This window comes from Lithobates pipiens, unplaced genomic scaffold (assembly GCF_037356315.1).
Source record: "Lithobates pipiens isolate NorthernLeopardFrog02 unplaced genomic scaffold, aLitPip1_a1.2 Scaffold_16, whole genome shotgun sequence".
In the NCBI taxonomy this organism is placed as follows: Eukaryota; Metazoa; Chordata; class Amphibia; order Anura; family Ranidae; genus Lithobates; species Lithobates pipiens.
This window is the reverse complement of record NW_027507748.1, coordinates 240594528-240616866: the sequence shown is the minus strand read 5'-3', so window position 1 is coordinate 240616866 and position 22339 is coordinate 240594528. Positions and strand designations below refer to the sequence as shown.

The 22339-nt window shown below is 42.6% G+C and overlaps 1 protein-coding gene across 7 annotated transcripts in view; it reads right to left on the bottom strand.

The window, feature by feature from the left end:
• Positions 1-16142, bottom strand: part of SLC45A3 (solute carrier family 45 member 3) — a 91322-nt gene extending 75180 nt beyond the window's left edge. For all 7 annotated transcript variants that reach the window (XM_077481208.1, XM_077481209.1, XM_077481210.1 and 4 more), the window contains exon 1: positions 15951-16142. The gene's annotated coding sequence lies outside the window, so the exon portion shown is untranslated. The remainder of the gene's footprint in view (positions 1-15950) is intronic.
• Between the last annotated feature and the right edge of the window lie 6197 nt (positions 16143-22339).

Below are 22339 nucleotides of genomic sequence, written 5' to 3'. Positions count from 1 at the left end.
ATGCAACCACCACCTTTAGGCTACATTCACATGAACGTCTAAAATACAACATCTAGCAGGGTTTGGAAGACTTTTCTAAAAACAGTTGGAGGCACACAAGGCAATGTAATGTCAGTATTCATACACAGAGATTATTAACATTTAGTTAAATAGAATGTATCCATGTTTAGGAAAAGAGGAAAGGAAAGTGTTGCATCCAAGGTCAACATTACATTCCTATCCGCATCTATTGCATCAAAATGCACAGTTGCTTTTACAAATGGATAGCTGTGGTGCATTTATCAGCAAAAAACAAGGCACTTTCTTTTTTCTTCCTGAAATGTGCTGGGTTTGTACACAGGAAGTGGGTTTGCTGCCATTTTCCTGGGTGCAAAGATGAGGAAGAGCAACTTGTGTTCACCTGTGCTTTTATCCTCAACAGATCCACTAATTATTTGCAGCAGCTGACATCACCAATGGCAGCATGAGACTTTTCTTCTAAAGCTATAATAGCTTTGATACAGGAAAGACCAGAGCTATGGAACAGGGACTGTCCAGGCTATGCTGACCGTATTAAAAATACTCAGAAGTGCTGCAAGGGCTGGGACAGCGATAATAATGGGTGATTTTAACTACCCTGAAATTGACTGGAGTAATGGCGCTGCTGAAACAGTTAAAGGGCAGAAATGTATAAACCTATTACAAGACAGTTTTATTGCACAGTTGATAAAAGGTCCAACTAGAAATGATGATATAAAAGATCATCTGGGTAGAAGTGACTTTAACATGATTTCATTTAATGTAAGCAGCAAACAACAAGCACATACTGGAAAGATAAAAACATACAAAAATATACAAAACATATATGGAAAATATATTTCCATTGTCAATAAGTTAACAAACCAAAAAATAAAACCTATGTGGCTCAAGACCGAAGTTAAAAAAGATAAGTAATGAGAAAAAGAGCATAAAAATTATAAAAATGAAAGAACACTATCATCATCTTAAAGTTATAAAGAATATAACAGTATATGTAAAAAGAAAAATCAAGGCTGGAAAAACTCAAAATGAAGGAAAAATTGCAAGAGAGAGTAGAACCAACCCCCAAAAATTCTTCAACGATAGGTGCATCTTATAAAAGTAGAATATCATCAAAAGGTCAATTTATTTCAGTAATTCACTTCACAACGTGAAACTCATATAATTTATAGATGCATTACACACAGGGTGATATATTTCAAGCATTTCTCTCTTTTAATTCTGATGATTATGGCTTACAGCTAGTGAAAACCCAATGTTCAGTATCTCAGAAAAGTAGAATATTACATAAGACCAATAAAAAAAGCAGGCTGAACAAAAAAAAAACCTGAGAGGCCGCAGTACTAACCAAGCGATGTTAGTGTCGTGATCTCCCCCGCTGAGCTATTGTGTTCTGACAGGGAAACTGCCCCCCTCCCCCACGTCAAAACACAGTGATCAGCGCTTGCAGCCATTGCTCATTGAATAGAAGCCAATTGTGAGACCGGCTTCTGTCGGGGGGGGGGGGGGTACACAGTTCCTGCGAACTGGCAATTTTCGGCCCCTGTGTACTCAGCTTAACTATGTACCTAGGTAAGAAGTGGAATGAAGTATACCAGTATCTCACCCCTTCATGGAGCACAATGACTGAAGCAGAGAGAGAAGCAATAGAGCTGAGTGATAATGTTTTGTATAGTCAAATCATGTTATAGCCTCTCAGAGATGTTCCAGTAGGAAGAATGTTGTATTATTTGTAGATTTTTTACATTTTTTTACATTACCTATGCACAATGAACATCAAGAATTTGTGGCCCCGCTCTGAGACTTGGTCTTTTCTCTTACGTTATCACTGACTGTTGTGGTGATTCATCTTCTAATGAAGTAATTTCAGTCAATTTTCAGAGGTGGCTTTATGGCAAATATGGTGATGAGAAGAGCAAGGATTTCGCCTACATTCTTAGCCCTTGTACACACAGTCGGACATTCCGACAACCAAATCCGTTGGATTTTGTCCGACGAATTTTGTCCGAAACTGTTGCATACACACAGTCGGACAAAGTTGTCAGAAAATCTGATCGTACTTAACGTGATGACGTTATTTCGTTAGGACGGGACTACGTTCAGGCTAGTAGCCAATAGCTTTGGTCTAGGAATTTGATCTGAGCATGCGTGGCACTTTGTCCGATTGGAATTCTCTACACACAATCGGACAAAGTCCGATCAGATCATGTTATCGGAAAATTTTATAGCCCAGCTGGAAAACTTGGTACGTCGGATACTCCGATGGAAACAGTCCGATGGAGCCCACACACTGTCGGATTATCCGACAACACGGTCCTATCGGACATTGTCCATTGGAATGTCCGACTATGTGTACAAGGGCTTATATATTTTACATTACTGTATCTATTAATCAATACCTGCTATATTGTACATTTGAATCTGTTGTGAGAATGGAAAGATGGAGGATAATAACTAGATGTGGGATTTTACTTTTGCACAGATATAATGTTTTTGCAATACAGTACATTTTGAATCAATGCATGAAATATTTAAATATAGTATATGGATTTATTATTTTTTTTTCCTTCCAATTGTTTTTCACTGTGCATTTTCAGGTTACAAACATTGTCAACGTGCATATTAGGAAACATATGAACAGATAACATATATATATGTGTGTATATATATATATATATATATATATATATATATATATATATATATATATATCACAGAGATGTTATTAAAGATTGTCTGGATGTACAAATCTTATTAGATAAGCTCAGATTTATAAGTATATGTGGTATATCTTAAACAGTGCTGTAACTGTTTTCTTAATTTATATAAGCAAACACTGTAATTAATGCAACAATATTATTGTAGGTGGTGGGGGGGACCTGCATGAAGAGACTACCAAGTATTTACATACCAGTGTGTATCTTATACCAGTTAAACAAGGAGTTCCACATTCATCTCAGCTTGGTGCAATACTGGTTATTTTTCGTCTGGAGAGTTTCATAATCATGACGTGTTTGGACCATCATAATGACATCTAGTACAACTGTGGATTTAATATTTTTCCAGTGTTTAGTTATGTTTCGCCTGGTTGCAAGTAGTATGTGGTAATTACTTTTCTGTGAGCTATAGGTATGGAATCTATATTTAGGTTTAGTAGGACTAGGTCAGGTGATGGTGTTGTAATGAGTCCGGTATTTTGTGAAAGAATCGAAAAGATTTCATGCCAGTAGTATGTTTGGGCATTCCCAGAGGGTATGTAATAAGGAACCCGGTGAAGCGCAATTTCTCCAGAAATTGGGAGATATGTAATTGTCGAATTTTTCTATTCTATCTGGGGTTAAGTATCTCCTTTGAACAATGTTCTGCATAAGTTCCTACAGTGCAGTGCATTTTGTGGCCTTATTTGTGGATTTGAGAGCCCTTTGCCATTGCTTTTCTGTATATGATCTTCCTAGATCACGCTTTCATTGATTGAAGGAATTGAGTCTTTTCTTGCAGTATGTTGTAAAATAGGGAGATACCTTTACCCCCAGAGGAATAGGGTGAGTAGTATGCTATTGCTTTTGTGGGAATAGAGACCAATAATTGTGGGTTGCTCTGGAGACAGTGAGCGATTTGCATATATTGGTAGTAAGATTCTGGGCTAAGTTTTAGAACTATTTTGAGTGTGTGGAAAGGTTTGATCTGACCTTTCTAGACTAGGTCTGTCAAGAATAGGGATTCATGTTTGGGCCAGTTATGGATATGGAGGTTGGGAATAAGAAATTTAAGAAGAGATATGTCAGCTGTGCAAAGTCCTATTCTACAAAATCAATATTTTTTTTGGTATTGGTTGAACTAGATGGACTTGTGTCTTCTTTCACCCTGTCTAACCATGTAACTATGTAGCATTACCAAATAGTGTACATGAAAAAGGAAATTCACAATTAGGCAATCTCATTGCCCAGCTTGTTGAAGAGCTCAAGAAACAGCTATAGGCACCTTATCCAAATAACAAGCTGATTTTTGTATCTTGACTAGTCTTGATGATGTTTTCTGTTGAGTTTACTCTCCTACCCTCAAGTAGATACACGCAGAGGCGGCTCTAGACTTTGTGAGGCCTTAGGCATAACCTAGACATGAGGTCCCACTCACATCTATAATGGGGAAAAAAAATAATTCAAGCAATAAAAATAAATTGCACATATTAAGAGTACTGGTCTCAGTGTGCTCTATCACACCAGTACTGAGAGCACACTGACACCAGCACTGAGATAGAGCACACTGACATTAGTACTCTTAATATATGCAATTCATTTTAATTATTATTTAGTACTGTGCGCTGGTGTCAGTGCTCTCAACTCCCTGTTGCATGCACACACCCCCCCCCTGTCGCATGCACACCCTCCGTCGCATGCCCACCCCCCTGTCGCATGCACACACACCCCCAGTCGCATGCACAAACCCCCCAGTCTCATGCACTATCCCCTCAGTCGCATGCACCCCCCCAGTCACATGCACACATCCCCCCAGTTGCATGCACTATCCCCCCAGTCGCATGCACCATCACCCCAGTCGCATGTACCATCCCCCAGTCACATGTACCTCACATATAACAAGGCTCTGTCCCCTCATAGCTCAGTCCATCGGCTGCACACAGACAAGCTTCAGCGTACTGGAATTGGCTCCGCCTCCATCACGGAAGCCCTGCCCTGGAAGGAGGGTGGACTCAGCGATCCTGTGCTGAAATGCTAGCTGTGCCCTGCCCTTGCACAAAAAATGGACAGGATTTACTGGCAGGTTGATTTTTTGACAGGAGTGGGTCGGGGTGTTACAGAGCAGAGAGGAGACAGACTGACTGTACTCTGAACGAGGCGGCACAAAGCTCTGCCTTGTTCTGGAACTGATGTATGAGGATAGCCAGAGGCGGTTCTTTAGGCAAAGTAGGCGGCTGTGAGGCCCCTAGGAGGACGAGGCCTTAGGCGACCGCCTACTTTGCCTAATTAGAGAGCTGCCTCTGGACACATGGTACTAAGTGTACGCAGGTGAAGGGCAACTTATATGCCTATACCAAGTATACAGTGTCTGCTTCTCAAGAGGGATGACAAAATCCCTTTCACTTACCATCTTATCCCACTTGTGGAAATCTGTAATGTACCTTTTCAGAGAAAAGAAAAGATGAATTGTATACCCTCCCCACCCCCTCAGTCTCCGCTGTACCTACCTCTGTGGATGATGATCTGTCTGTGCTCATGCAGCCAGTGTAGCAGTCTTGGGATTTGAAAACTGTGCTCTGCGTCCCTTTCTTTCTGTAGGGCTTCCGGACAGGTCAAAGTGAATATTGATTGATTCAAATTGATCACATGTAAATGGTTGCAGGGGTGACCCCCTATATCCTCGCCACCCCCTACATGGATTATGAATAGATTCATGCATTGCATGAATCTATCCATGGCCGCCACTGCCACCCCCTATTCAGGTGTCCGACCCCTTTTTGAACCGCCTCTCTGCCAATCAGGAAGCGTGGGTCTGTTACCCGTTTCCTGATTGGCTGAAAGGTTAGGCGATCCTATTGGATGCCTAGGAGGAGGAGAGGAGACACACTTCGGAAGCCACCATGATCTCGAAAGGGAAGAGGACACAGAGACAAGAGGCCTGCCGCAGCCTGTCCCCCTGCCCAATGATCCCCGATGTGCTTCAATGATCCCCGATGTGCTTGCTGATGGGGTAAGTGCCAGTGGACCAGCAAAAAGTGGGGGGGTTGAGGTGCCATGGGGGTGGGTGGTTGTTTTCCACCTCCCCAAACAAAAAAACACCTGCCGCCACTGAATGGTTGTAAAAAGGACAAAGGGTTTGCATGTATGCGTTTGTAGGACTCCAGAGTATCGATTATAAGCAGGCAAAACTGTTTTTACAACTTTCTCCAGATTTTGGTATTCCCGGATTGGGCCCCATAGTTTGAAGATTTTAAGGTGTTTTGGGGGTGGGGGTTGACAAAATCTCCAACTCAATGCCCAGCAGGGTGTTTGTCCACCCTGCTGCAGCTTAGTTTCAGGATCTTGGCAATCTTCTTATAGACTGGGCCATCTTTATGTAGAGCAACAATAATTTTTTTCAACTTCCAGTGACCAGTATGAGAGAGTGAGAGCGATAACACCAAATTTAACATACCTGCTCCCCATTCACACCAGAGACCTTGTAACACTTATGAGTCACATGACACCAGGGAGGGAAAATGGCTAATTGGAACCAATTTGGACATTTTCACTTAGGGGTGTACTTACTTTTGTTGGCAGCGGTTTAGACATTAATGGCTGTGTGTTGAGTTATTTTGAGGAGATAGAAAATGTACACAGTTATACAAGCTGTACACTCACTACTTTACATTGTAGCAAAAAGTCATTTCTTCAGTATTGTCACATGAAAAGATATAATGCATAGTTACATAGTAGGTGGGTTGAAAAAAAGACACAAGTCCATCAAGTCTAACCTATGTGTGTGATTACATGTCAGTATTACATTGTATATCCCTTTATGTTGCGGTCGTTCAGGTGCTTATCTAATAGTTTCTTGAAACGATCAATGCTCCTCGCTGAGACCACAGCCTGTGGAAGGGAATTCCACATCCTTGCCGCTCTTACAGTAAAGAACCCTCTACATAGTTAAAGGTTAAACCTCTTTTCTTTTATTTTTAATGAGTGGCCACGAGTCTTGCTAAACTCCCTTTGCAAAAAAGTTTTATCCCTATTGCAGGGTCACCAGTATGGTATTTGTATATTAAAATCATATCCCCTGTCAAGCGTCTCTTCTCCAGAGAGAATAAGTTCAGTGCTCGCAACTTTTTCTCATAACTAATATCCTCCAGAACCTTTATCAGCTTTGTTGCCCATCTTTGTACTCGCTCCATTTCCAGTATATACTTCCTGAGGACTGGTGCCCAGAATTGGACAGCATATTCCAGGTGGGGCCATACCAGAGTCTTGTAGAGTGCGAGAATTATGGTTTATCTCTGGAGTTGATCCCCTTTTTAATGCATGCCAATATTCTGTTAGCTTTGTTAGCAGCAGCTTGGCATTGCATGCCATTGCTGAGCCTATCATCTAATAGGACCCCAAGTCCTTTTCCATCCTAGATTCCCCCAGAGGTTCTCCCCCCAGTGTATAGATTGCATTCCTATTTTTGCCAACCAAATGCATTATTTTACATTTTTCTACATTGAGCATCATTTGCCATGTAGTTGCCCACCCCATTAGTTTGTTCAGATCTTTTTGAAAGGTTTCCACATCCTGCGGAGAAGTTATTGCCCTGCTTAGTTTAGTATCATCCGCAAATACAGAGATTGAACTTTTTACCCCATCCTCCAGGTCCTTTATGAACAAATTAAATAGGATTGGTCCCAGCACAGAACCCTGGGGGACCCCACTACCCACCCCTGACCATTCTGAATACTCCCCATTTATCACCACCCTCTGAACGCGCCCTTGTAGCCAGTTTTCAATCCATGTACTCACCCTATGGTCCATGCCAACTGACCTTATTTTGTACAGTAAATGTTTATGGGGAACTGTGTCAAATACTTTTGCAAAATCCAGATACACTACGTCTACGGGCCTTCCTTTATCTAGATGGCAACTCACCTCCTCATAGAAGTTTAGTAGATTGGTTTGGCAAGAACGATTCTTTATGAATCCATGCTGATTATTGCTAATGATACCATTCTCATTACTAAAATCTTGTATATAGTCCCTTATTATCCCCTCCAAGAGTTTACATACTATTGATGTTAGGCTAATGGGTCTGTCATTTCTAGGGATGTATTTTGGGCCCTTAAATAATAAAATATTTACAAAAATGTGAGGGGTCTACTCACTTATGTGAGATACTGTAAATCTACCCTAGGTAGCACATACCATTTGGCACTACAAACACCGACCGCATGTTCTATAATTATACATGCTGCACTCAGTCTATAATTGAAGATGCACTTATGGGTATAAAGTGTGTTTCTTCTGTAGGACCTTTTTAGGTGTTGAGTTAAGCTGAAGGCTACAAAAACTAGGGTAAGTCAAGACCTGATGTTCTATTTTAGCACAATGCTAAAACAAAAGATTTTCTGCTACTGATTACTAAGCAAGGTTTGCTTTCCATGAAATTACAGTGTACCGTATACAGGAAAGCAAGAACAGTTTTTAAAGACTTCACTTTATACACGTCATGAACTACTTAAGATAACAGTGGTTAAAACATCCCAATACTGTGTACTACTGTGTAATACGAGTCGTAGTTTAGGTTGTTCTCCTCTTCCTGAAAATGAATCCCCTTCTCGTTGTAATAATCTGAAAATTAAACAAAAATGTATCCCATCCGAATTCTGAAATAGGCATCTAAACAAATATTCAATTCATGTTTTAGCAGAAGTTCTCTTGTCCATAACAAAACAACTTCTGTAAAAAAAAATTGCCTTTAATATGACACTTTAAAAAAAGTATGGAAAAAAAAAGTCTATGAGTGTGCGGTATTGTCTACCGTACCATCTACAATAGAGTACACAATGTTCATTACAGAGTACAGAAGGGGACAATGTGCAGTATAGTTTACAGCACAGTGTATAGAGTGGAGTAGTAAAAAGTATGTAATGTACAGAGCAGGGTAGTGGGAAGTACAGTATATAATGTACATAATAATGTACACAAAAGTACAGTGTGAAGTATATAATGTACAGAATAATGTACAGCGTGGCACAGTGTGGAGTATATAATGTAAACTATAATGTACAGAGTGGCACAGTGTGGAGTATATAATGTAAACTATAATGTACAGAGTGGCACAGTGTGGAGTACTGTATTTAATGTACGTTATAAGGTATAGCGTGGCACAGTATGAAGTATATAATGTACAGTGATGCACAGTGTGAAGTTTATAACATACAGGATAATGTACAGAGTGCCCCAGTGTGGAGTATATAATGTACACAATAATGTATAGCATATCAGAGTATAAAAGGTGATAATGTTGCACAGTGTGAGGGATATAATGTACAAGATAATGTATATAATAAATAGTGGCACAGTGTGGAGTATATAATGTACAGTATAATGTACAGAGTGGCTTGATATGGAGTATATAATGTACACATTAAAGGTACAAAGTGGCACAGTATGTAATATATATTATACATGGTAAGGTAAAGAGTGGCCCAGTGTGGAGTATATGTATAGGATATTGCATAAATAATACATACTGGAGTATATACCAATCACCTATAACTTAATGGCCACTGACAGGTTAGTTAAATAACACTGATTACCTTGTTACAAAGGCATCCTAAAGTTGTGGGATATACAGTGCCTTGAAAAAGTATTCATATCCCTTGAAATTTTCCACATTTTGTCATGTTACAACCAAAAACGTAAATGTATTTTATTATGATTTTATGTGATAGACCCACACAAAGTGGTACCGAATTGTGAAGTGAAAGGAAAATAAAAAATGTTTTTCTATCCACAGGAAAACTATTAGTTGTGCACTTCACAAATCTGGCCCTTATGGAAGAGCGGCAAGAAGAAAGCCATTGTTGAAAGAAAGCCATAAGAAATCCAGTTTCCAAGAAGCATGTGGGGAACACAGCAATCATGTTATAGAAGGTGCTCTGCTCAGATAAGACCAAAACTGAACTTTTTGGTCTAAAAGCAAAACGCTATGTGTGGCAGAAAACTAACCCTGCACATCACCCTGAACACACCATCCCCACTGTGAAACATGGTGGTGGAAGCATCAATGTTGTGGGGATGCTTCTGTTCAGCAAGGACAAGGAAGCTGATCAGAGTTGATGGGAATATGGATGGAGCCAAAGTCAGGGCAATCTTAGAAGAAACCCTGTTGCACAAAAGTTCTCTGAACTTTCGACCATCAAGAATGCGGTGAAGTACAACACTACGACAAGCCGAGAAAATTAAGTTCAATGCTTCCGAGCATGTGTTGAATTGTTTCCGAGCATGGGTAGGAATTTTGTGCATCGAAATTTGTACAGACGATCGCAATTTCCGACCAGAACCTTTTCTGACCGAAAAATTGAAAACATGCTCTCAAACGTTTGCTGGCCGAAATTCCGCCAGCAAAAGTCTGATGAAGCATACACACGATCGCATTTTCCGACCAAAAGCTCTCATCTGACTTTTACTTGCGGAATTTCCGATCGTGTGTATGGGGCATTAGAGTCTGCAAAAGACTTGAGACTGGGGCAGAGGTTCACCTTAAAGTAGGACAAAAGCCCTAAACATACAGCCAGAGCTAAAATGGTTTAGATCAAAGTATATTCATGTGTTAGAATGGCCCAGTCAAAATCCAGACCTAAGTCCAACTGAGAATCTGTGGCAAGGCTCTCCATCCAATCTGACAGAGTTTGAGCTATTTTGCAAAGAAGAATGGGCAAAAATGTCACTCTAGATGTGTAAAGCTGGTAGAGACATACCAAAAAAGACTTGCAGTTGTAATTGCAGCAAAAGGTGGTTCTACAAAGTATTGACTCAATGGGGCTGAATACACATGCACGCCACACTTTTCACATAATTATTTGTAAAAAAAATTGAAAACCATTAATCGTTTTCTTTTCACTTCACAATTATGTGCCACTTTGTGTGGACTATCACATGAAATCCCAATAAAATACATTTACGTTTTTGGTTATAACATGAGGAAAATTTCAAGGGGTATTGAATACTTTTTCAAGGCACTGTATTGGGCAGCAAGTAAACATGTTGTCCCTAAGGCTCGGTTTACACAGGGGGCGATGCGAGGCGACACGACTTGCCTCGCCGCGACCTGCCGCGACCTCAGCGGCGACTTGCAAATGACTTCTGTATAGAAGTCAATGCAAGTCGCCCCGAGGCCGCCCAAAAGTAGTACAGGAACCTTTTTTCTAAGTCGGAGCGACTCGAGTCGCTCCTCTTAGAACGGTTCCGTAGTACAGAACGGGGGCGACTTGTCAGGTCGCGGCACGGCAAGTCGTGTCGCCTCGCGTCGCCCCCTGTGTGAACGGAGCCTAAAGGGGTGCTTTCTTTTACATGTGGGTGGCCAGTTGCGTGTTCGTCAGTTATCTAAAAAAGATGCAGGATGCAGTACAGGAAGAAGGAAAGCCGGTGGGGACAATGTGATGCTTTGGGCTAGGAAACCTTGGTCTTGCCATTCATGTGGATAGTGATCTGACATGTACTATCTATCCAAACATTGTTGGTGACCAAGTACACCCTTTCATGAAAACAGTATTCGCTGATGGCAGTGGCCACTTTTGGCTGGATAATGTACCTTGCCACACTGAAAAAATTGTTCAAGAACAGTTTGAGGAACACAACAACAAATTTGAGGTGACCAAATTCTACAAATTTCAACCCAATCAAGCATCTGTGGAATGTACTGGAAAAACAAGTCCGATCCATGGAGGCCCCACCTCACAACTTGCAGGACTTAAAGGATCTGCATATCTTTAGAGATCTAGTGGCAACCGTGCCTCAATAGCTCAGGGCTGTTTTGGAGGCAAAAGAGGCTGTCTGTTTTGAGTCAAAAGGCCAACCCACTCAATATTAGGTAGAGTTATGGCTTATGAATGTATAATGTAAAGCAATGCATACAGGGTGTAGTAGCATGGAGTATATCATGTACAACACAGTGTACATAAAGAGATACCGTGCAACACATAATCTACAGAACAGTGTCCAGAGCTGAACAGTAAGAGTCCTAACATTTTTCAGAACAATTACATTTTTCACACTATTTCTTATTCCCTTTATCATCAAAGTCCTTTAACGTCACATTTTTTTTTTAGAAAACAGAGATCAAGAGATCACTTTTGTGTATCATATTTTCCAAAATGTGCAGTAGATTTCTGCCATTAATAGGTTAACTTGAGAACATGGAAGTTAAGACTTTAAAAAGGTATAAAAAATAAAAAATAGGATCCTAAGTATTCATTTCATGTGAGTCACAATTCTCTTTTGGAAGATCAGAGAAAGAAGCTGCACCAGAACAGGAAGAATAGATGGAAATAAAAAATAGAGGGTTGATGTAGGCAGCCACAATGTCGTCCTTTCCACTCTTGTCTTCATTTGACTAACAAGTCAGTGACAATGAGAGAGTGCGTCTTGTATAATTTAAATGATTACAAACAGGTCTATTTCACATCTAATACAGTATAGCACCACTGAAAAACAGATGGGGGGGTTTCATTTTTAGCACTAGCAAAAATATATGACATAATAACTAGCTGTAAGCCATAATCATCAAAATTAAAAGAAAGAAATACTTGAAATATATCATTCTGTGTGTAACGCATCTATATAAAATATATGAGTTTCACTTTTTTTATTTAATTACTGGAAAAAAATTAAGTTTTGATGATATTCTACTTTATTGAGATGCACCTGTATAGTTAAAATCTATAAGGTCACATACCATATACTCCTTCATTGGTATTGATGGTCAGAAGCAGTGGTGGGACAAGGTCACCCAGCACCCAGGGCAAAGGTTCCAAACTGCGCCTCCATTCATGATGTGCAAGTTCAGGGATCCTACACCCAACAGTCACTTGCTTGTCAAAATCACTGCCAATCTCACTACTCCTGCCAGCTTTGCAACAGAAGGGAGGTCCCCCCAGTAAACTATTGCGCCCTATCTGCGCACCCCTTGTCCCTGACCCTGGTTAGGAGCGATAAAGGTTTAATGTATATGTTTGATGGCTGAAATGCTGTAAAAATACAAAGCAATGGCGTGATCCTTGTGTTATTTGATACACTGTTGTACTTATATGTTATTCTTTTTTGTTCTTTATGCTTTCTGTTCCTCAGTATGTGATCTATCTTGACAATTAAAACCCCATTTTCCAGGGGTGTTATGCTGTACCGGGGGGGGGGGGGGTTCAAAATTACAAACAAAACAATTACCCCCCCCCCCCCCCCTTTTATTGTTGTATTATTTCACATCTACTCATCAATAACAGCGGTTGGCCACAATATATTAATGTCTCACTGAATTGCAAACCATGTTACAGATATTCAAAATATGTCTGCATTGCTAGAACCCATCCTTCTCCCCAACTTGGACAACGAACGTCAATTGATTTTTTCCATAGAAAAGAGACTAACCATTGCCCATATAATCTATGGACATTTACTGTTTAATGGCCCCATAATCTATTTTTCATTAAATTGTTTGTTACTGTATTTTTTTGTCCCGTTGTAATGTCCTCCATGAGCTCCTAAACCTCTCCTTTCCCTCTCACTTCTGTTTGTTTGAAATGAGCAGTACAAGTTAGTCCAAAGACATGCAGGTAGGTTAATTGGCTTCTGTCCAAAATTGGCCCTATTATATGAATGGGGACCTTGGATTGTGGGCTCCTTGAGGGTAGGGACCAATGTGAGTGTGCAATGTACAGGGATAGGGACAATTGTAGACACTCACTCGGGTTGAACTGGATGGACTGGTGTCTTTATTCAACCTTACTAACTACGTAACTATGTAACTTTTCTATGCACACTACAAATCCCATAGTCCATAGCTTCCACTTCATTTCGGGAGCAAGAAAGGGTGGCTCTGTTCCGACATACAGTGGGACCATGGAGAAAGAACGTGGCCACCAGATCAGATCACAGCAAGGCAAAAATAAATAAAATTTGTAGATTTTAGAGGAGGCTGAGAGAAAGAAACGGTTCTTTTCTGAGTTAGGAATACGTGAATAGAATTACATTTTGAATCAGAGTTTAGTGTCACTTTAATCAAATGCAACAACACACACACACAATACATATCACACAGAAATAGAAGATTTCACACGTTGTATTTTCATAATTGTTCAGAATTATGCACATGTTACAAGTGTATGCATACTGTATGCACCAAAGTAAAAATAGTTTTTAGCTCTGGCTTTGTTCCCACTAGTGCGACTTTTCCTGCTGCAATGCACAACAATGGATATCGCATTATTCTCTTTGGTGCCTGTTCACATCAATGTAACATGGTAATGTGTGATTTTAAGGCAGGAAAGAAGGTACAGGTGCCTTTTTCTCATGAAACGTACAATGTTTTTTGGCTGGGTTTTTTGTTTAAAGTGGAAATAAAATTCTGCTGTTTGCATCAGCCAGGCGGGTTTTTATATTGCAAAAGAGACACGCAATGCCTTTCGTAATAACCCCCAATGTTTCTTCTGCAATAAATTACATTGAACTGCCTGTTTGCAGCCTCCCCGGCATGTAAACTGAGCTGTGCATGCGCAGCTCTGCTGACAGTTGTCACCCTGATCCCTGTGTGCCAGAGCGACAGCCTCCTACGCATGCGCAGGAGTGACATCGTCTCTCGCCGGCCAATGAAAGTGGCCAAAGACTGGCACACAGAAGAAGATGCACCAGCCAGGGGGAAAAGGTGAGTATAAACTGCCTTTAGCTCCACTTTAACAACCAGTCACCTCCTCCTACAAAGAAAAAGTTATACATCCAGGAACATCAAAAAAGGGGTTTTGAGGCTGCATTCACATCTTTGTGTACCGGGAACATAATAAACATAATAAATAAACACGTTAAAAATGCAAGTTGCGTTTATGGTGCCATTCATTTTTTGCAGGCATTAATTAAGGCACTATTTGATGCATTGTTTATTGGTGGATGTGGGAAGCACATTACAGTATGAGTTGCAACACTAATTACTTGAGTAAACAGGATTGCGCTAATAATTTAATTATTGTAAGCACTAATTGGGAATATTTTGTTTGATTATTTTTTGAAAGCAGCTAAACAAGCGACAAATACACTACAAACATGGCAAAATGTGCAGTAAAGGCAAGATGCTCTATGCCCGAAAAGGTGCAGGGGCATAGTGCATTTGTGGCGCACAGGGCGTCCCATGTGTATTGGTGGATGTGGGAAGCACATTACAGTATAAGCAGCAACCCTAATTACTTGATTAAATAGGATTGCCCTATTAATTTAACTACTGTTATCACTAATTGGATTATATTTGAAATATTTAGTTTTAGTATTTTTTTGCAAGCAGCTAAATGTGTGACAAATGCGCTACAAAACGTGCCAAAATGCGTATTAAAAAGCGTCATGCTGTATGCCCGAAAAGGTGCGCGGGCATAGTGCGTTGTGGGACATAGTGCGTCGTCACACATAGTGTGTCGCGGGGCATAGTGTGTCACGGGGCATAGTGCGGCGTGGGGCATAGTGTGTCGTGGGGCATAGTGCGTTGTGGGGCATAGTGCGGCGTGGGGCATAGTGCGGCGTGGGGCATAGTGCGGCGTGGGGCATAGTGCGGCGTGGGGCATAGTGCGGCGTGGGGCATAGTGCGTCGCGGGACATAGTGCCTTGTGGCGCACAGGGCGGCCCAAGTGTATTGGTGGATGTAGGAAGCACATTACAGTATAAGCGGCAACACTAATTACTTAAGTAAATAGGATTGCACTTTTAATTTAACTATTGTAACACTAATTTGGGAATATTTTGTTTGAGTATTTTTTGCAAGCAGCGAAACAAGCGACAAAGGCACTACAAACGCTCCAAAATGCGCAGTAAACATGAGATGCTCTATGACCAAAAAGGTGCAGGAGTGAATGGGCTGCCCTATGGGTGTTGTGTGAAAACATACGAAAAATGTGTGCGTATAAGCGAACATTGTGAAAGGGGAATATAAACACGCTTTTTCTTAAACAGAATTTAGTGCGACTTTAAGTAAAGCCGTGAACTTGTCCAGCACAGCAAAGGAAGGGTTAAAGCAAAACGCTGTGATGTCCCCTTCTTTGTATTTCAGGGGGGCAGGGGGACTTCAGAAGTGGAAGTTGGAGGACAATCAGCAGCCATACATTAGAAGGAGCCCTGCAGAGAGCAGCACAAAGCAGCCTCCAGACAGGAGGAGGGGGAGAGTCCTATAGAGGAGCACTGCGGTCCACAATCATGGGTGACTCTGCTCACCTGTCCCACTGATGGCTGCTGTCAGGTTGTCACCCTGTGCAGGCGTCCTAGGAGATGGCTTGTCCCCAGCCCTGCGCTGTGATGAGTGTCCAGGAGGCAGGAAGGGTAGAGAGAGACCTGTGTCAGGGGGAGTGTCACAACACGACTGTCACTTGCTGCTGTCACTTCCAGAACTTTAACCTGTCACCAACTGGGGCTGAGCACAGGAACGGCTTTCATTGTAGTGGGTGGGTGGAGTTTCTGGGAGAGGCTCTGCATAATCTCTATTGGAAATGATCTAGCTGAGGATAACTTTAACCCCTTGGCTGCCAGGGCACTTTGCACTCAATGCACCTCTTGCATATTTACGGCACACCAATAAAAAAGCTGCTGAATAACAGTGTTAAATGAGGAGCGCAGGAAAGAGAGAGAGGAAAAAAACAATCATACTCACCCGATGGCTGCAGCATCAACCCATCTGTCCCCCGCCAGCTATACACTGAGAACTGAGCGATCAAACACCGCTGATCGCTGAGTTATCGGCCCACTCTGAGCGGAGAGCAGTGACTGTCAGCCATCGACTGTCTGAACAGTCAGGCATCTGGGCGGATCCCAACATTAATGTCGGGATCCCTGCAGAGCCTGGACCAGCTCTGTGACATCATCGGACAGCTGACCAGTGGCAGTCCATCCATTAGGGGGGCAGGGGTGCTGCCCCCCCTAATCCATGCGCCCGGCCCCTAATCTCCATGCAGGTTGTCAGATGCATGGATTTCAATGTGGGTTTTTTTTTTTCTTTAAGCATGTGATTTGAGGCTTGAAAAAGGGTGGGCAGAGCACTTTTTCCCCTTGCTTCTCCTCTCAGCCAATCAGGAAGCGGGTGCCCGATTGTCCAGGAGTCTTAGGATGGTAGTGCGAGTGCAACAAGAGCCGCGGTGGTGGCATTAGTGCAAGTGGATTGCCGTGATTGGACAGAGAGGCGCATGGGGGGGGTGCGAGTGAGGGGGTCAGGTCTGTTTGTCTCCCCCCCCCAAACCATTGACCACCAGCCACAACTGCAGTTGACTTTAGCCTGCTGTCAGCTGAATCTGGGTCAGGAGAAGTATGGCCAAAAAAGCTTTGGCCATACTTCTTTAAAGTAGAACTGATGGCAAACTTTTTTTTTTTTTTCATGCTGGATAGAGTAAGCCATCTGTATCTCATTGGGGTGATTTCCCTTTACTTCCTGTCCCAAAGCCACAACAGAAAATGAGAGAAAATCCCTTCAAAATGAAGGAATCCCTGGTAAGCACCAGAGATACTGGAAGTAGTGTCCCCATTGGAAGATTTTCCCCATTTCTCTTCTGGTGACTACACAGTTTCTTTCACTTTTAGCTTAGGTTGGTACTGCTACATAATCATGCATTTTCAGTGTGTTTTTGTAGAGCATTTTTGCACATTTTATGCATGTTTTTGTTGCATTTTCATGCTTCAAATTTTTTTTTTCTTTGTAGGAAAGGCTATTGAAGTGAAATTTCACCATTTCAGAAAAAATGAAACAGTGAACTAACACCCCACACCCTCCCTGCCCCCTTCCAGCTCCATGGGTTTGTATGGCACATGCCCATACAGTGCTCATTCAGCCAGTCTAGAGATTTAGAAATCCCTTCTCTTTTCCCCCTTCTTTTCTGAAAGGCTTGTGGGGGGTGGGGTCTACTCGCCCTGAATGTTCATCAATGTCAATGTTCATCTCATCTAAAGCCCCATACACACGATCAGTTTTTCTGCTGAGTTATTTCTTCAGATTTATCAAAACCATATAATATGAGGTCAAACCTTAGGAGTTTCAATTTTTATGCAAGCAGGCAGGCCTTTGCACTATATGGTTTTGGTAAACCTGAAGGAAAAAAATCTGCAGAAAAACTGATAGTGTGTATGGGGCTTAAGGCTCCTTTCACACATGTGGACGATATGTCCGTATTTCATCCATCTGTTTGCGGATGAAATACGGGCATACATTCATCCCTATGGGACAGCGGGTGTCTGCGGATGAACATCCGCAGACACCCGATATCGTCCGCCTCCGCTACTGTCCGATTCTGCAGACGGAGGAAAATCCTATTTTTCTATCCGTCTGCAGAGCAGATCGGATGAACACGGGCAGGCGGTCCGTGCTCGTCCGATCCCCATAGAGCAGAGCGGAGAGCTGACAGGGCGGTCCCCGCACAGTGTGCGGAGACCGCCCTGTCCGCAGCCGGCTCAGCGGGGACAACGGAGCGATCCCCGCTGAGCGAGCGGATCATTACTGATCCGCCCCGTGTGAAAGGGGCCTTACTCTTTCCTTCCTATACCTTGTGACCAGGCCATAGATCTCTGTAAAACAGATTCAGATCTTCATAGTTTCTAAGGTTGAATAAAGACACCAGTCCATTCAGTTCAACCTGAGTGAGTCTACAATTGTCCCTATCCCTGTACATTGCACACTCACATCAGTCCCTACCCTCAAGGAGCCCACAATCCAAGGTCCCCATTCATATACTAGGGCCAATTTGGGACAGAAGCCAATTAACCTACCTGCATGTCTTTGGATCTGGTTGCTATTGGATATCAACCGCTAGAAGGGGAGCCAGAACATCCCCTCGCTACCAGAGGACCCCTCACCCTACCAGGTACCACGCTTAAAAACTGGTTGCTAGTAGCTTGTTGCTTCACTTGGTTACCCATAGCAACTACTCTCCTCTTCTTGTCTTGCAGAGTTAACCTTTTGTAGTAGTGTTACTTCATACCCCACATGTACTTTACAGACCCAGGTTCTTTGGAATACATCATAACAAACATTCACCCCTTTGAATAACTTCAGACCAGACTCAAAACGGTTAATGTAACATTACTGTAAGAACGCAGCATGGCAATACAATACAAACAGCTTCCTGTCCCTGATCCTAACTAAGATAGTGTAGTGGCTCAGGAATAACTTCGTGAGGTGAGAGTCCATTACGGCATTGTCCATGGCTCGACTCCTCTCTGTGATGCAAATGCGTATGAAAGAAGAGGAAGAAGTGTGGGGATTTCAAATCCCTGGAATACTACACTGATAGTTCATAACCCATGGAGGTAAATAGAGCAGGAACTGGGTAGGGTTGCCACCTTTTCTTCAAGTCTAACCCGAACACTTTAGCGGCGCACAGCAATCTTTTTTTTTAAAATATAAACTATACATATATTTTGCAATTAAATAACGTTTCTAATCAAATTAAGTTAAGCACAAGAGTCCCCCTTTAAATCAGAGTCCACAGAGTTCCCCTAAAACTGCATTGGGGGGGGGGGTGTCTCTGATGTAAGGGAGAACTATGGGGACTCTGATGTACGGAGTGGACTCTGATGCAAGGGGTGCTCTGAGAACCCTGATTTACCTTAGTGTACTCACTCAGAGGCAGGAGAGAGAAGGGGGGAGACTTCAGTCACAGACAGGGATGGATGGTGAGCTCACTCACCCCTTGGCAGTCATCACCTCTCATCCAGATGTATCTGAGGCTACTGGAATTCAAATTCCCAGCCCCAACTTTCATTTTCTGAGGCACAGCGCTGGGGATTGGAGTGTGGGCAGACACAAAGGGGTAGGGGCAAGAGGAAGAGGAGCAGATCGAGCCCTCTCTCCTCTCCCGTCTGTGTGTGGGGTGGGGGGGAGGGGGGGGGGGATTGTTAGTGCTGGCTTTGGGAAGTGTGAAAAAGTATAACAGGCACTCTCAGCTTAACCGACTGCAGCCAGCAAACCCTGCATGTGAAGCCATAGTCTGGTCTAAATATTGTGTCCGGGTTTCAGGTGGTCTGAAACCCAAACGCATGATTCCAAACCCGAACTGTCCGGGTGAATCCCGGACAGGTGGCAACCCTAGAACTGGGGGGGGGTGTAGAGTTATAGTTCACCATTTTTTCTGAAAGTTACTAACCCTTTACACATTAAACCCTGCCAAATGTACATGCATTTTGTTTGGGTCAGCTCTGATTTAGCAGAGGAGGTGTCCATGAATCCCCTGCTGATCGGAGCAGACAGCGCTCCATGTGAAAGAACCCTAAAGAAAACCTAACTTTTGATTTTCCAGCCAAATCATTAAAGTGTACAGTATCTAAACCCAAGAACAAACATTGAATGTATTGTAGCTTACCTTTCCTTAGATGTGGGCTGAATTTGTTTTCCCCTTTAGCCCGTTTTTCTTCTTTATTTTCACCAAGTAATTCTGCTGGGAACACAGTTCCTGTCCTAGGGTGACAACCATACTGTATCTAGGAGAAACAGTGTTGTCATCCTAGGAATGGGACCGTAGACGTCAGGCAAAATGCAACCTGCAGCCATGCATAATAAAAAAAAAAAAAAACACATAAGTGGGTTGGTTAAAAAATAAATTATCGCACCCTAGTGTTAACCCCTTCCCTGCCAGTGACATTTACACAGTAATCAGTGCCTTTTCATAGTGCTGATCACTGTATAAATGTCAATGGGCCCAAACATGTGTCAAAAATGTTCGATCTGTCCGCCGCAATGTCGCAGCCATAGTTACATAGTTAGTCAGGTTGAAAAAAGACACAAGTCCATTCAGTTCCCGCTACAAATTGCTAATCGCCGCCATTACTAGTAAAAAAAAAAAATGCCATAAATCTATCTCCTATTTTGTAGATGCTATAATTTTTGCTCAATCCAATCTATATACGCTTATTGCAATATTGCAAGAATATGTAGAAGAATATATATCGGCCCAAACTGATGAAGAAATTTATTTTTTAAAATATTTTTTGGGATAATTATAGCAAAAAGAAAAAATTATTTTTATTTTTTCAAAATTGTCGGTCTTTTTTTGTTTATAGTGGAAAAAATAAAAACCGCAGAAGTGATCAAATACCACCAAAAGAAGGCTCTATTTATGGGGAAAAAAGGCATCAATTTTATTTGGGTACAGCATTGCACGACCTTGTCAGTTAAAGTGACAGTGCCGTATCGCAAAAAATGGCCTGATTATTACGCTGGAAAATCTTCTGGGGCTGAAATGTTTTTCTTAGTTTCTGTTATACGATTTTGCAAATAAGTAATCTTTCTTAATAGCAGAGCTTGAAAAAGGAGAGCGCACCTCGTGTATTCCCTTGGTGCACATGCTCAGAAACACGTTGCTTTATGGCAGTAACGTAACTTCACCGAACTCTGCACTCCAGCCCTCTCTGTTACCGTCTAGCTGAGGTGCCTGTTGTTTTGTCTTTCTCAGGACACTGATGAGGCTGCACTGGCATGGCTGATCAGGGCACTGAGAAGGCTGCACTTGGGTGTTTGATCAGGACACTGATTAGGCTTTACTGGCGTGGCTGATAAGAACACTGAGGGGGCTGCACTGGTGTGGCTGATCAGGACACTGATGAGGCTGCATTGGCATAACTGTGCTGGCATGGCTGATCAGGACACTGATGAGGCTGCACTGGTGTGGTTGCACTGGCATGACTGATCAGGACACTGATGAAGCTGCATTGGCATGGCTGATCAGAACACTGAGGAGGCTGCACTGGCATGGCTGCACTGACATGGCTAATCAGGATACTGAGACTGCACTGGCATGGCTGATCAGGACACTGCAGAGGCTGCACTGACGTGGCTAATCAGGACACTGATGAGGCTGCACTGGCATGGCTGATCAGGACACTGAGGCTGCACTGATGTGGCTGCACTAGGGTCACTGATCAGGACATTGATGAGGCTGCACTGACGTGGGTGATCAGAACACTGAGGAGGCTCCACTATTGTGGCTGCACTGGCATGACTGATCAGAATAGTGGCATAGCTGCACTGGTTTTGTTGATCAGGACATGGAGGAGGCTGCGCTGGCATAGATCATCAGGACACTGATGAGGCTGCACTAGTGTTGCTGATCAGAAAACTGATGAGGCTGCCCTGCGGTAGCTGCACTGATGTGGCTGATCAGGCCACTGATGAGGAGGCTGCATTGGTGTGGCTGATCAGGACTCTGATAGAGTTACATTGGCGTGGCTGATTGGGACACTGATGAGGCTTCACTAGTGTGGCTGCACTGGTGTTGATGACTGGCATGGCTGATCAGGCTCTGATGTGGCTGCACTGGTGTGGATGACTGGTGGCTGATTAGGGTTGCTTGCTTGGCACTGCTTCTATTAATGAAGAGCCTTTAATTTTTAATGAATTTGTAGCACCCTCTAGTGTACAGTCTAGTGTAAGGAAAATTTATTTTTACTCACAGTAGCTGTGTGAGTCTGGTTAATTGGTTGTAGGTCAGGCTGGAGGGCTCCACGGGTCAGGCAACTGGCACCTCCCCCTGATTCTAGAAGCTGCTGGAAGTTTCTAGAAGCTAGTGGGTGGAGGTAAGGAGGCCATGATCTGCATATTTATGAAAATCTAGCCAATCCCAGGCAGGAGG